At 36.9% G+C, this 15,585-nt stretch overlaps 1 non-coding gene across 1 annotated transcript; it reads left to right on the top strand.

Moving 5' to 3' along the window:
* The first annotated feature begins 13,562 nt into the window (after nt 1-13,562).
* On the top strand, nt 13,563-13,635 carry TRNAE-CUC (transfer RNA glutamic acid (anticodon CUC)). The gene has a single exon. It is a non-coding gene; the product is annotated as a tRNA-Glu (tRNA).
* Nucleotides 13,636-15,585: the final 1,950 nt, after the last annotated feature.

The following is a 15,585-nucleotide window of genomic DNA, read 5'->3' as shown; positions in this document are numbered from 1 at the left end:
AAGCCTCCCATTCTCAGGCCTTTGGAAAAGAACTGAATCACATCGTCACTGGCTTTCCTGGTTCTCCAGCTTGCAAATGGCAGATCATGGGATTTCTAAGCCTCTATAATCACGTGAACCTTTTCTTATAATACATCTTCTTTTATATATATCTATGTATCTGTTACTTATTCTGTTTCTCTGGAGAATCCTGACTAACACAGCTGGGTTTTTGGGTTTTTTTTTATATTCAGGTTATACGCAAAACACAGAATTTAGAGTCAGAAAATATGGATTTATGCCCTACCTCCACCTCTTACTACCATATTCGTGTGAAAATTAATAAAGAAAGGAAACTCACTAAAATGGAGGTGGGAGGCCAGAAGGGGGAGCTCTCATGTAGTACCACTTGAAGTCAATTATAGCAAGAATTGTTAATTACAGATCCAAAAAAGAATCATCAGGAAAGAATCATCAGTTTTACATCTCAAGAGGAAAAGACGTACACAGCATCTCCTATGAGAAATCAACTACCCCAGCAACTCAGCCAATGAGAAACTGTCATCATGCTGAACGCTCACTTTTCTCCAGTGGATTTTGTTCAAAACAATCCCTCTCAACTTCCTCCTTTTTCTTTATAAAATAATGTTCCTCTTCTTTGTTTCTTGGACTTGCCTATGGTTTTTGTCTTAGCTTGCTTGTCATGAATTGCAATTCTCTGCTATTCCTAAACAAACCCATTTTTGTTGGTAAAAAAACTGACTGTTTTGTTTCTAAGGTCGGCATTCTTAAGCAAAAATCTTCACCTATTTAGGCCTCAGTTTTCTCATCTGTAAATTGCCAACAAAAATATTTTATGCTATGTTTAGTTCAAACGATTATTAAGAGAATCATATGTAATTAGTGTATGAGATACGTCTTTGAAAGTATAAATTCTTATACATGTTGTTAGCTATTATTTCTTGGTCTGGATAAATTAACCATATATCATACACCAAGGAGATATAAGAATTAAGACAAATTGATTATATTTTAAAATGCTACATAATCTTCAAGGGAAAAATTCTCAAGGAAATAGATATTTTCAAAATATAAACCAGTTTATGTTGGCCATATAAAAATTCTCATATATTTATAACACACACACACACACACACACAAACACAAACACACTCTCTTCATTATGAGAAACCCAGGGCTTCTCAGCAAAAAAACCCTAGACTGTTTCACTAGAAAAACTAGTGACCTGGAGATTTTATTACCATGGTTTATACTTGTTATTACTATAAATGTAATGTATTGAAATTTTAAGTAATAAAATGTTAAGCTGTTTCAGAAAGTTAAATAAAATACAAAATCCCTTTTTTTAGGTCATTCAGTTAGCCTCCTAATACGGGCATAAACTTCAGAGGATTGGACTTTGGACCTTGATTCCTCAAAATAAAGCAAACAGTTTCCCATGACTTTATAACATGATTCAGCCATTGGAAATAGGTTGCACAAAAAGCTTCATGCAGCACAGCATAGCAAACATGCTCTAGTTGATGCAATAGTGTAGGGAAGGACAGCATGCATATACATTTAACTATCCAGAGAAGCTCCTTAACTTTAAAATTATGCATGGAACCAGACCATATAGAAACTTCTAATGGACTCCAAAAGAAGACTAATGACAGAAATTAATTAGAGATGGAGGAAGAATAAATACTATTTCTTCAAAAAGCATGTACTAAGAATCCAAGGGAACAGATACGTTACTCATTCAGGATATGTTTAATGAGGTTTCAAGAAAGCACTCTATTTAAAGATTGGTAGCGTGTTTTGGTTACACTTGAAGAAGGACACTCTGCTGTTTTCTTTTTCAATCTGACTGGAATTCTAATTTTTGCTATGTCAAAGAGACTCTCAAGTGTTTTTTAAATCCTCTTATAAAAATATTTCTCTATTTGGCACTTAAAGTAGATCCAGTCAACCAAAAGTACATTGCATTTCGGGGAAAGAAAAATTAAAACCTAGTTCTAGTCTCTATTACTTTAAATCTGCTATATTTACCAAATACTTTTCACTCATTGATATATTTTTTAGGCATCAATATTTCAATGGAACAGGATAGAAAGCCCAGAGATAAACCCACACACATATGGTCACCTTATTTTTGATAAAGGAGGCAAGAATATACAATGGAGAAAAGACAGCCTCTTCAATAAGTGGCACTGGGAAAACTGGACAGCTACATGTAAAAGAATGAAATTAGAACACTCCCTAACACCATACACAAAAATAAACTCAAAATGGATTAAAGACCTAAATGTAAGACCAGACACTATAAAACTCTTAGAGGAAAACATAGGCAGAACACTCTATGACATACATCACAGCAAGATCCGTTTTGACCCACCTCCTAGAGAAATGGAAATAAAAACAAAAATAAACAAATGGGACCTAATGAAACTTAAAAGCTTTTGCACAGCAAAGAAAACCATAAACAAGACAAAAAGACAGCCCTCAGAATGGGAGAAAATATTTGCAAATGAAGCAACTGACAAAGGATTAATCTCCAAAATATACAGGCAGCTCATACAGCTCAATATCAAAAAAACAAACAACCCAATCCAAAAATGGGCAGAAGATCTAAATAGACATTTCTCCAAAGAAGATATACAGATTGCCAACAAACACATGAAAGGACGCTCAACATCACTAATCATTAGAGAAATGCAAATCAAAACTACAATGAGGTATCACCTCACACCAGTCAGAATGGCCATCATCAAAAAATCTAGAAATAATAAATGCTGGAGAGGGTGTGGAGAAAAGGGAACCCTCTTGCACTGTTGGTGGGAATGTAAATTGATACAGCCACTATGGAGAACAGTATAGAGGTTCCTTACATAACTAAAAATAGAACTAGCATATGACCCAGCAATCCCACTATTGGGCATATACCCTGAGAAAAACATAATTCAAAAAGAGTCATGTACCACAATGTTCACTGCAGCTCTATTTACAATAGCCAGGACACAGAAGCAACCTAAGTGTCCACTGACAGATGAATGGATAAAGAATATGCGGCACATATATACAATGAAATATTACTCCGCCATAAAAAGAAACGAAATTGAGTTATTTGTAGTGAGGTGGATGGACCTAGAGTCTGTCATACAGAGTGAAGTAAGTCAGAAAGAGAAAAATAAATACCATATGCTAACACATATATATATGGAATCTAAAAAAAAAAAAAAAAAAAAAAGGTTCTGAAGAACCTAAAGGCAGTACAGGAATAAAGACTCCGACGTAGAGAATGGACTTGAGGGCATAGGAAAGGGGAAGGGTAAGCTGGGACAAAGCGAGAGAGTGGCATGGACATACATACACTACCAAATGTTAAATACATAGCTAGTGGGAAGCAGCCACATAGCACAGGGAGATCAGCTCGGTGCTTTGTGTCCACCTAGAGGAGTGGGATAGGGAGGGTGGGAGGGAGATGCAAGAGGGAGGAGATATGGGGATATATGTTTATGTATAGTCAATTCACTTTGTTATACAGCAGAAACTAACACACCATTGTAAAGCAATTATACCCCAATAAAGATGTTAAAAAAAAAAAAAAGAACAGTAGTTCCAACTTTAAAATTGCCTCACAATTTAAAAGGTTAGATCTCATGTTGTGTTCTTACTATAATAAAATTTTAAAAATTTAAAGTATAATGTTGGTATTTAGTATACATTAAGTGCTTAATAAATATTAGTTCCTTTCCTTTTAAAAAATATTTATCAATATGAAATTTTTTGTGTACACTGCTGTTAAAATTTTATATTATGCTGCAGTATATTTGCATATTATTTTAATATTAATATGAGAAAAGATTACTGTGACCAAGTTTTCTCATTTCATATAAAGGAGAACTTTATGTAGGTAAATTTTTTTTCCAGCGATTTCTTCCTCTAAAAAGATAAAGTTTTTCTGAAGTATGAGGCTAAATACCATTTGAAAATAGCTCAAGCTTGTTGAAAGAATTTATTATTTTTACAACCTCACCACACAGAATTTTATATTATAGCTCCATTATTTGCCAATAACCATATGCCAGTAAAAGAAGAGAAGAAAACGCGCATGGAACTAGCATCTTAAAAATATTTTAATTAAACCTTAGCATGCTGATTTCTCACTAGAAGAATGCAGAATGTGAGTCAACAAGAGAGTCTTAAGGAAGTGCTATTACTTCCTCCTCTATGTTCCCAGAGAATTATCTGTATTCTACATTCCAGAATTTATGTATGTCATACTAAAATTGTTTTTATACATATCAATTTCTCTTAAGAGAATGTTAAGTCCTCTAAGATAAAGATCATTTTATTATTGTTTTATATATTATCAGTGTACTTAACATGTTGAATAAATGAATAACTCTACATATGAATGAGTACTTTTGGGTGCAAAATACAAATGTCTATCTCACAAATGTCTATCTCCCTGTCTGTCTGTCATCTATCTATCTATCTATCTATCTATCTATCTATCTATCTATCATCTCTCCTCTCTAACCAGCTGTGGGGAAAGGGAAATTTTCCCTCTTCACCTTCTTAGTTGTTTTGGCTAGCAATTAAAATGACATAAGGCAGATTAACAGGAGAAAATCAAATTTATTGCATGTGCACATGGAATCCACATCAGTATGAATTCCAAAGAAGGCAAGGCCAAGTGAGGTATATATGTTATTCTGTACCAAGGAGAAGGAGATAGGGTTCTGAGACTTCAAAGGGAAGAAAGGTAATTCACAGGAAGATAAAAAGAGTTAATGTTTGGTAAATAAATGTTTGCTGGGCCATTCAAAGACAGTGGGACAGAGAGAGGACTTTGATCAGATGGGCCTTGCTAGGTTCCTCCCTGTCTACCACACCTAATTCATACTTAGTTATCTAAGGTGATAGCTCCTTCCTGGGGCAGGCCTCCTATCTTAAATTCTTTTAGGCAGTAAGGAGGAAGTTCAAAGGTTCTTTCTGAGTCTTTTGGGCCTTGATTGTTTTCAGCTCAAAATAATCCACATGTCAGAGTGGCACATCTTGGGGCCTTCTGCCTGAACCCCATCACTATCACCTATCACCTATCTATCTATCTATCTATCTATCTATCTATCTATCTATCTTTTAGAAATATCAATGTAGCATCAGCAAGCAACATTTTTGCCTTGGCGAAAAGGAATATATACAGGGAACACAATTAACCTATTCAAATACCCTTAGAAAGAAGTGATAAAGATCAGGCTAGTCTGGAAACAGCTGAAAAAGAAAGGGGTCTGCTGGCTTAGGAGGCCGAGCAAAGGATGGAATTAACCCTTCATTTTGTGATCCTGGCTAACTGGTGGAATATTGACAGCAATGACAGGGAAATTGAGAAACTGGAAATAATGGTCTGTTTTAGGGGCTGTTTAGGGTGTTTTTGATGTTCCCCCACTATTGAATATCTCAATATCCAAGCTTATCTTTCTACATTGGAATGTACAGTGGTTATTTTTAGCTAAAGGTTTCCAATCTCTTTGACAATTTGTAGTTTGTATGTTTACCTCTGGTATGACATGACATCAAGATGTAATTCTTAGGCAAAGAATGATTTCTATTTGCATAAATGGAATTAAGTTAAACTTCAGTGTCTGGAAGTCTATTAGCAAAGAGGCAAATATCTTAGAAATTAGCTGAACCAGATGGCTCTTGACATGGCTCTCCAAATCACATGGTTTACCATTGTTGAGATTCAACATATAATCCTAGGTTCAAAAATTAACTAAAAAAAAAAGTAACTAAAAAAAAAATAAACATGCCATGAAACAAACTGCATCATGGAAATATTTTGAATACTATACAAAGCTTGATTAAGTTTTTTCTTTCTTTCACAATGAAAACATTTTGGTCTTGAGCATGATTTTCAAAAACTATTAGGTTTCTATCTATTAGATTTCAAAATTTCTTACCAGTGTTGTTCTCATCTCCCACTACTTTCACCTCCTTCCTACTCCAAGTCACTAAACTAAGAAGATAAAGAGTTGCCTCTGATAGATACTTTTGGCAAAAACTAAACCCAACAGATACAGAAATGTAACACAGAGCATTGTTTTATTTTAATTTTTTTAAACATCTGAGTCAATTCTCTTTGGGCCTCAGAATATTAATTTATTAATATTAATTATTTTCATGACAAGTATTATTTGGGATCCATCCATCTGAACAAATCAGAAGTTTTATAAATAATATCTTTGTATGATTGATTCACTTTAACATTATGATTTTATGTGAAATGAAAGTATTTATTTTGTTAATTTGGTTTGTTCTCAGACAGAAAACACACCCATGATAAAAGTAATTGTCAATGCAATAGAGTAAAATATTAACATTTACAGGATTATTGTTACAGGGTGTATGGTAGCATCATATACCTGACAAGAAATTCGTATCTTACAACCTTAGAATGTGTTCAGATGTTTATAGCATACAATATATCAAAACAATTCATAATTACAAAGCACATTTCTTGACAGAAGCTATTTCATATGTTCTTATAGTCTCTTTGCTGTTTATCCAAAGATACAACACTTTGCTTATGAGATGAAGTGTGATACACAACAAATTCCTACAAAATCTGTTGGCATTGGTAAAAGGAGATTAAAAAATAAGCTAGCTGATAAGAGGTTTGGGTGTGAGACAGACCTCTACTCTTGGTGACCTGCACGTCTGGTGGAAAGAATTATTCCAGATAGCAATCCATAGTGCTGCATTGGGTTCTGTTCCATTGTAGGAATTAATGTTTCAAAACATCTTTATTGACTGTCAGGTGATGCTCTGTTAAAAGCCAGTTTTTTCCCTTTACGTTCTATTGGTTCCTAACTTGATTAAAATATTCTCGGAATGTAAGTGCTATAATGACAGCCTTTAGGAAGAAAAACTGAGACACCTGTCATGGATGATTAAAAAATTAAAAGATCAAATTACTTTCTTCAGGTAAAACAAAATTGGAATTTGGTAAGCATTATTACTCCAGTACTTCCATTTAGAAATAACATCTTAAGGACTAGTAAGAATGTCTAAAATATTTTTCTTCCCAGATGATGACATCTTATAAGGAACTAATTATTCAGAATCTAGTCACTTTCTCTGTTAGTTCTTTGTAGTAAGTTTAAACGATATAAAGAGAGAAGGTAGTGTTAATTATGACAGATTCTAAGACCGTACTATCATGGAAGTGGTTTAATTTTAGATAAGATTCCAAAAAAATGAATCTGAATCATAACAAGCAAAATAATTCCAAGGCTTTTGAAATGTGACACTACTGCTGATTGCTGAGAATGTAATTATTATAAAGAGTTAACAGTGAGTCTGCACTAAAATATCATTTAGGTGATCCTTCCTTCTTGCAATGCAAAAAGGAGCATAATAAAAATTTAACTTTGCTAAGACTCTGAGAAAATATTCAAGTGAAGCAATGACAACAGTAAGAAGCCAAATAGCAACAGGACAAATCACAGAAGAACTTTTTTGAGTCCTTAGAAATTTGGGAAGTGAAAGCATATGAAAGTAATGAAATTAAGCAGGGTTTGGAAATCCAGTACTGGTGTTGTCCAGATAAACCAGAGTTCAAGAGCACTACAGTGCCAGCTTTACATGAAATTGCGAAGTAGGTAGATTTTGGCTTTGGCACTGACCAATTGTTTTTCACTCCTACATTTGGTGGGTGGGGACTGGGATAGGGTTGAATTGGGTAAAAGGAGAAGAGTATGGCAATTTCTCAAATTCCTTCAATATTTTCTGCTTTGGGCACTTTTCCTTAGCCACCACCATTCAACTAAGTATCCATTCCATGTACCTCAACCCAGAAGACTACCATTAGGTCAACTTTTGCTTCCAAAGACTTTTCGCTGTTCTTCTCAACTAAATACCACTCCCCACCCCCCTCAATGTTTCTCAGTCTGAAATCTGTCTGATAGACCCGTGTGGGCAATAGGAAAGCATTATAGAGCTTTTGTTTTGGCTTAGCTGGAAGATCCCTGTCTTTCAGTATCTCTCTGAGTTTTAGACTTGTCATCAGTAAAGTAGAACTAATACACCAATGTCATAGGATTGTGATAAGGATTCACTGGAAATAGAATTTCTGGCACCCCAGAACTTGGCACAAAATTTGGGCTGGGGTGCCCTTCATCTTCCACATAGAGCTACTAAGAAGGGAATTCTGTACAGTCTGCCAGCTGGTGTGAAGTAGTTATAAATTTCCTCCCTCCCTCCCTCCCTCCCTCCCTCCCTCCTTCCTTCCTTTTAAAAATCCTAGTCCATCTGAAATACACCACTTTCTCATCAGTCACATGTAGTTCACTATAAAATAATCCTCAAAGTTCAGGTAACTAATTTCAAAACCTGGTGGGCATATCTCACATGCAGATCGAAAAGCCATACAGCTGGTCTGGTACATCTAGGAGATGTACTTCTGCTCTGCAATTCCTAATGTCACTGCTTTTGTGGGAACACTTTTTATTTGAAATCTTCCCCAATACAGATAAAATTGGGGTTACTTTGACTGCAGAGAGAGGGACTAAGGAGAATCTGGAGCCTCTTCTGCTCTACAGTATCCAAGGCCATGTCAAAGAACATATGCAATTTGAAAAAAGTATAAAATCATTTTTGCTTTGTTATACAGCAGAAACTAGCACAACACTGTAAAGCAATTATACTCTAATAAAGATGTTAAAAAAAAAAAAGAATCCACCTGCCAATGCAGGGAACATGGGTTTGAGCCCTGGTCTAGGAAGATCCCACATGCCGCGGCGCAACGAAGCCCGTGCACCACAGCTACTGAGCCTGCACTCTAGAGCCCGCGAGCCACAACTACTGAGCGCGCATGCCACGACTTGCACGACTAGGTGCCATGCGCCTAGAGCCCGTGCTCCGCCACAAGAGAAGCCACCGCAATGAGAAGCTGGCGCACTGCAACAAAGAGTAGCCCTGCTCGCCGCAACTAGAGAAAGCCCGCGCGCAGCAACGAAGACCCAACGCAGCCAAAAATAAAAATAAAAGGTAAACCAGACTATGTTAATGTGCATTCAAGACTGAGAAACGCTAATCTACCAGGTGGTAGAAGTAGAATTGTTTGGGTGTGACTCACTTTAGAGACTTGAGTTTGTAGTTAGAATTCACCAGCAGGCCAAGCCGATATATTATTCTTCAAGGCTGCTGGAGGTGAAGTTTTGTTATGTTTGTTTGTTTGTTTGTTTGTTTGTTTTTGATGTAGACAAATAGAGGTAGGCCTCAGGGCAAATCATTACATAAAGATTTTCATCTTTATCTTAAGAGCAATGCAAATCCACTGAAGGGCTTTAAGCAGGGAGAATGCAATTAGATTGTGTTCTTAAAAAGATCATTCTGATAGGGATAGAGTAGGATAATTAGTTGGTTTAGAAATCCCACTAGGGGATTAAAGACAGAAAGGGAATTTTAAGGGAGTTTGGGGAGACTGTTGTAAACTATTGACCACTCAAGAAAAGAATCTAGTAACCTAGCAACAATCTACACTACCTTGATGAAAGACCAGGTGCATCTAAGCACCAGGAACACTCAAGCCACAAACCCTGATTGTTAAAACACAATAGATATGCGGTCTGAATCTTGTTACATGAAGTTAGGGAGTGAATAGTCCTTGAAGAGTAGCATTTCTGCAAGACAGAAATATAGGTGAAAAGGGAAAGAAAGTAGGTGAAAGGGGACATCATACTAAAACCTGAGACGAATTACCATATATTAGTATATGTCACCACCCTTCTGCTAATATACATATTTAAATAGCGTCATGACCATCTCCATTAGACCATACAGGGTCAAAGGAGGAACTAATGATGTAAGCCTTGATGTCTACCCAAAAATGAGGAAGAAGGTGGTCTTCTTCCCTCCCCACTTTTTCTTTGATTATAAAAATGTAGCCCTCTTTGTTCTTGGGGCTGCGCTCCCTTGCCTGCCCGCCTGTAGCTCTCACAAGCATCCTATGCTAATAAACTCACTCTTTGCCTATCAAAAAATAAAAATGAAAAAATAAAATAAAATCCTTTTTGAGGTCTGATCTGGAAATAATCATTCTTTTTTGAAATCTACCTGTCCTTTCACAGAAACAAGACAGAAACCAACACAAAAAGGCAGGATTTCAATAGTAGAGTTTCTAGCTTTATGCAGGGAATTCTCTAGTTTTTATAAGGTTGAGTAAACAAAAACTGGCTCTTTCAAAAAAAACACATGTATTCTGGTTTCTAAAACTTTCCTAGGAAAATAAAGTCTTTGCATTAAAACTAAATAAATAAAGCACTATATAACTACAAAACCCATAGATCTTTTATACATTTGATATTTATACCCATTTAGAGTCAAATGTACATTAAATTAAGGTAAGACATAGACTAATTATGAAAAATATTGTTATTCAGAAAACAAAGTGCTATACAAAGAGGCTGAGATATTAAAAAAACAGATTTCTTCAATTCCCCCCCAAAAGCACTGGTTTTTATAAAGGGATACATTATTATAATTCAAAAATACTTCATAATTTTAGAGAAAAAGCTTAAATAGTCCCACATTTACAGCTTTCTAATATACTAATTTATTAGAGAAATTTAGAGCATTTGCTACTTTGGGGATTTAAAATGTTGCAATCACTAATAATGCTGTTTGCCATGATAATAAAATCATGGAAGCAAATCATTTTATAATTTAACAGGTGGCATTTTTGACATTGTCATATATGTCAGTTTATTTTCGATAAGTTTTAACAAATCAACTAAGTACTTTGTGATTTAACATTATATTTACTAATTTTTTTCAAGATAACTATTTTTCAGTCAGTTGATTTGTGCTTTGCCCTTCTAGCTAGCTTGATACAGCTCCAGACAAAGTGAGGAGAAGACGTCAACAGTGGAGGCTGCTGTGGATTGTGTCAGAAAAAGAACTTGGGCAAACTCACCTAGAGAGACTACACTCAGGTTCCCCCATCCCTAAAAATTGATGTAATAACAGTCACTCCTTTTATTTAGCACAGGGGTCCCCAACCCCCGGTCCACGGCCTGTTAGGAACCAGGCCGCACAGCAGGATGTGAGCAGCGGGCAAGCGAGCACCAAGCTTCTTCTGTCACTTCCCATCACTCGCATTACCGCCTGAGCCATCCCCCCATCGCTCACATTACCACCTGAACCTCCTCCACCCCCCGCCCGGTCCGTGGAAAAATTGTCTTTCACGAAACCGGTCCCTGGTGCCAAAAAGGTTGGGGACCTATGATTTAGCAGACATCATAAAGATAAATAATATAATTAAAGGAACTTGAACATACGGGAATAAATATATAAATCTGAGGCAGGATTGTTCTCGTTATTATGATCATGATGACCAATGATCATATTCAAAGGCTGAATAATTAATACAAATTACACAAGACCATTTTTTTTATACTGCATGCAAAGAGAAACTTGGAAAGTGGGGAGGAATCTCAAGCTGGGCTGCTGGGAAAGTCTGAGGGCCTAAATCCTGCCAGAGGCACTGCTGGGTGTGCTCACTTGCAACACTCCTGTCTGGCAGCTCCCATGTGAGTGCATCACAGATTTGCCTTTCCCACCAGCCTGTGCTGAATAGTCTCCCCTCCTACTTACAACCAGGCATGTTTCTCTCTCACTTCTGGCAGGAGCAAAAGCCAGAGGCCTGATGGGACAAGCAACTTGTCTTCTCTGATCCAAGAAAATGCCCATAGTTTCAGGAGTTGAATATTGAAATTGAACTCTCCTGTACCACCTTTACACACAGGGCTAAAACCTGTAGTCTCTGGCTTTGTTATCAGTCACATGCTAAATAGGAAAGACACTGGGTCACCCCTAAAAATCAAGGCTTTGTTTCTGCATCAGAGTGTGCAGTCAGGCTTTCTACTGCTGTACCATAAAAGTCAGACACACCCCTCTTTAATATAAAATTTTCATGCAAAGTAGCAGTGTTAGAGCATCTCTGTTTCCTTCCCCATAGGGTCTCTGGTCCATTGTCTCTGTCACGGTGAAGTTTTCCCTGGTGTCCCCTTCCTGACCTTATTTCTCACTCAATTATTTTCTCCTTCTATACCTCTATACCTATCCTTGGGAACACTTATCTCACTTATAATTTTTGTTTACCTGCAAGATTATTTGATTAGTATCTGCCTTGCCCAATGGACTTTAAATTATAACAGATCAAGAACAGTCTTTATTTTTACTAGGGCTGTCATATATAACATGCATGCATAAATAAATAAAATTTAAAAAGATTACAGGACACCCAGTTATATTTGAATTTCAGATAAACAATAAATTTTAGTATAAGTATGTTGTTTATCTAACATTCAAGTTTAACTGGGAATCCTGCCTTTTATCTGGCAATGTTTTCTAGTCACAGTTTGACCTTCAATACCTATCATAGTATTAGGAACATCATCAGAGTTCAATTAAAATTTCTTGAATGCGTGAATGAAAGATTGTAGGAAGGCAGGAAAGTACCATAAAATTTTAGATAGCTGCCAATATATAAGAATGTGTTATTTCTATACTTAAATCCAACCCCTTCCCAAAATTTCTTTTTTTAAAATAATTAATTAATTTATTTATTTTTGGCTGCATTGGGTCTTTGTTGCTGTGCGCAGGCTTTCTCTAGTTGCGGTGAGCGAGCTTCTCATTGAGGTGGCTTCTCTTGTTGCAGAGCACGGGCTCTAGGTGCACGGGTATCAGGAGTTGTGGCTCGCAGGCTCTAGAGTGCAGGCTCAGTAGTTATGGGGCACGGGCTTAGTTGCTCCACAGCATGTGGGATCTTCCCGGACCAGGGCTCAAACCCGTGTCCCCTGCATTGCCAGGCGGATTCTTAACCACTGCGCCACCAGGGAAGTCCCCTCCCAAAATTTCTTAAAATAAAAATTTGAAAACAAGGAACAATTCATCAAGCTCATATATAAAAGACTTTGACAGAGTTATTGACAAAAATATTATACTAGACTTCTGCCATTAACATAGTTTCGACCCTCCTGGTTCCTACATATAAGAAGTAACAAAAATCATATGCACACTATAGAACTAAAAGCAGAATTTAAGGCAAAATGGTCTTGTATTTTTTTAAAACTTTGATTAAAATATAGCAGATGAAACATAATAGGTAGTTGCAGTGAAATAATTCTCTAGAGATCAAGTGCTGTAGAAGTAGCAAGGGAAACTGGTAAGTAGCCTTCATAAGGTTTTAGGTTAAGCTCAGGTATTGTTCTTCCTCATTTTCGTTATAATTGTTTGACATAATTCCTTCCTATAAGTTACAAAGCAGATTATTGTCTTTCAGAACTTTTTACGCTCATCTTTTTTTTCAAGAATTTCAATACTGAATGCCTACTGTGTGCAAGACAATGTCTATAAGAGATGATAAAAATATGTGTAAATGTATTAAAGACACACATAAAAAGTACACTTAAGTGGAAACACATTCATTTTTTTGTAGAAAGAATTTGCTACATCCCCCAAATGTAGAAAGGCAAAGATTGCAAAGCACAGAAAGAATCGATTTAGGGAATTCCCTGGTGGTCCAGTGGTTAGGACTCTGCACTCTCACTGCCGAGGGCCTGGGTTCAATCCCTGGTCAGGGAGCTAAAATCCCACAAGCCACATGGCATGGCCAAAAGGAAAAAAAAAAAAAAAAGAATTTATGCCAGTACAAGTTAAGACATATAATATGAAAGAGCTAATTCCCTCTAATACACATGCAGTTTGCCCCTTACTCTCCATGATCTATACAGTAGTATTAGCAATTTCATTTGTTTGAATATTTCATTTTAAAACACCACAAATAAAATAAATTTTACTACAAGTTTAGTTTATATTACTACTACTCTGTGTAAGGTTACTTCTACTTTGTTGTTTTCTTAGAAAGAAATGAAGAGATCCAGTGACACTCTCCTCCTTATTACAGTATTTTAGAAAACCACTTTGTGGTAGATTAAAGATGAGCTACAAATTCTTTGCTATTCCTTCACAAGAGGTGGGGTCTAATTCCCCTGGCTTTGAATCTGGGCTGGCTTTGGTGAAATCTTTCCTCTTGTTCTATATACTTTGCAATAGTGTATGGAAGATTGAAGTGTGTGTGTGTTTTTTGTTTGTTTGTTTGTTTTTTGAGTGTTTGGTAGGACTTTAGGAAAAGCCATACCTGGCTTTGTTTTACTTTTGTTTTTGGTTTGTGGGAAGATTTTTTCACTCACAATTCAAACACTTTAATGGTTATGGAACTATGGTGTTTTTCTTTTTGATTTGTTTTCTAGGGATTTGACCATCTTATGTATGTATTCAATTTTTTTTAAATAAATAAATAAATTTATTTATTTATTTATTTATTTATTTATTTATTTATTTATTTATAGCTGTGTTGGGTCTTCATTGCTGTGCGCGGGCTTTCTCTAGTTGAGGCGAGCGGGGGCTACTCTTCATTGCGGTGCACGGGCTTCTCATTGCCGTGGCTTCTCTTGTTGTGGAGCACGGGCTCTAGTCGCGCAGGCTTCAGTAGTTGTGGCACGTGGGCTCAGTAGCTGTGCTCGCGGGCTCTAGAGCGCAGGCTCAGTAGTTGTGGCACACGGGCTTAGTTGCTCCGCAGCATGTGGCATCTTCCTGGACCAGGGCTCAAATCCGTGTCCCCTGCATTGGCAGGTGGATTCTTAACCACTGCGCCACCAGGGAAGCCCTGTATTCAATTTTATTGGCATAAAGTTGTTCATAATATCCTTATATTAGCTGTTTAAAAATTTGCATCTGTCATGTCTCCCTTATATTTCTAATGTTAATTCTTTAAGTGCCCCTATCTCTATCTCCTCCCTACCCCCTCCGTCTTCCTCTCCTCCTTCTTCATCAACCTTGCCATCATGTTTTCAAAGAAGTGGTAATTCATTTTAACTTTGCTGATCCCTTTGTTTCCTATTTTATTTTCCCCATTTCCTAATCTGTTAGTAAGGATGAACGGTAGAAGGTATATCTCATGGTCAGCTAGCAGCATGTCCCACACCCACTTGGAAACTGTACTGCTGTTCCCTAGAGAGCTAAGGAAAAGTGCAAATTTCATAAAAGTACAACTTCCGAAGGGAAATTCTATGCATTAGTTATTTTTAAATGATATATTTTGTAGCAAAGAATTTGGCCTTGACAAAAGAGGGGTCTAGCCTTGTCCCTGGCTCCAGGAAGGTAATCTCTAAACTCTAAGGAATATCCCCAGTGATAGGAGTGTCTTTGTTGTTCATGGTAGGTCTTGTGAACCACATCTGCCAGCTATACTAGAGAAATGGCTCATGGTGGGTCCCTCTGATCATGCCTGAGAGTTTATGCTAACAAGATGACCCATGGTGGGCCTCTTGGACCATGTGTTATCAGCCTGAGTTCTGGAGAATAGGGGCAAGAGGCTGAGAGCACCACAGGGGCAATCAATCAATCAGTCATGCCCAAGTAATGGAACTCTGGTGAAAAGTCTTGACACTGAAGCTCAGATGAGCTCCCTGGCTTGCCAATACTCCACACGTACTGTCACACATGGATGCTAGGAGGGTAATGTGTCCTGAG

The sequence above is a fragment of the Balaenoptera acutorostrata genome, chromosome 4, assembly GCF_949987535.1.
Source record: "Balaenoptera acutorostrata chromosome 4, mBalAcu1.1, whole genome shotgun sequence".
Taxonomy (NCBI): Eukaryota; Metazoa; Chordata; class Mammalia; order Artiodactyla; family Balaenopteridae; genus Balaenoptera; species Balaenoptera acutorostrata.
This window is presented reverse-complemented; position numbering and strand designations above follow the sequence as displayed.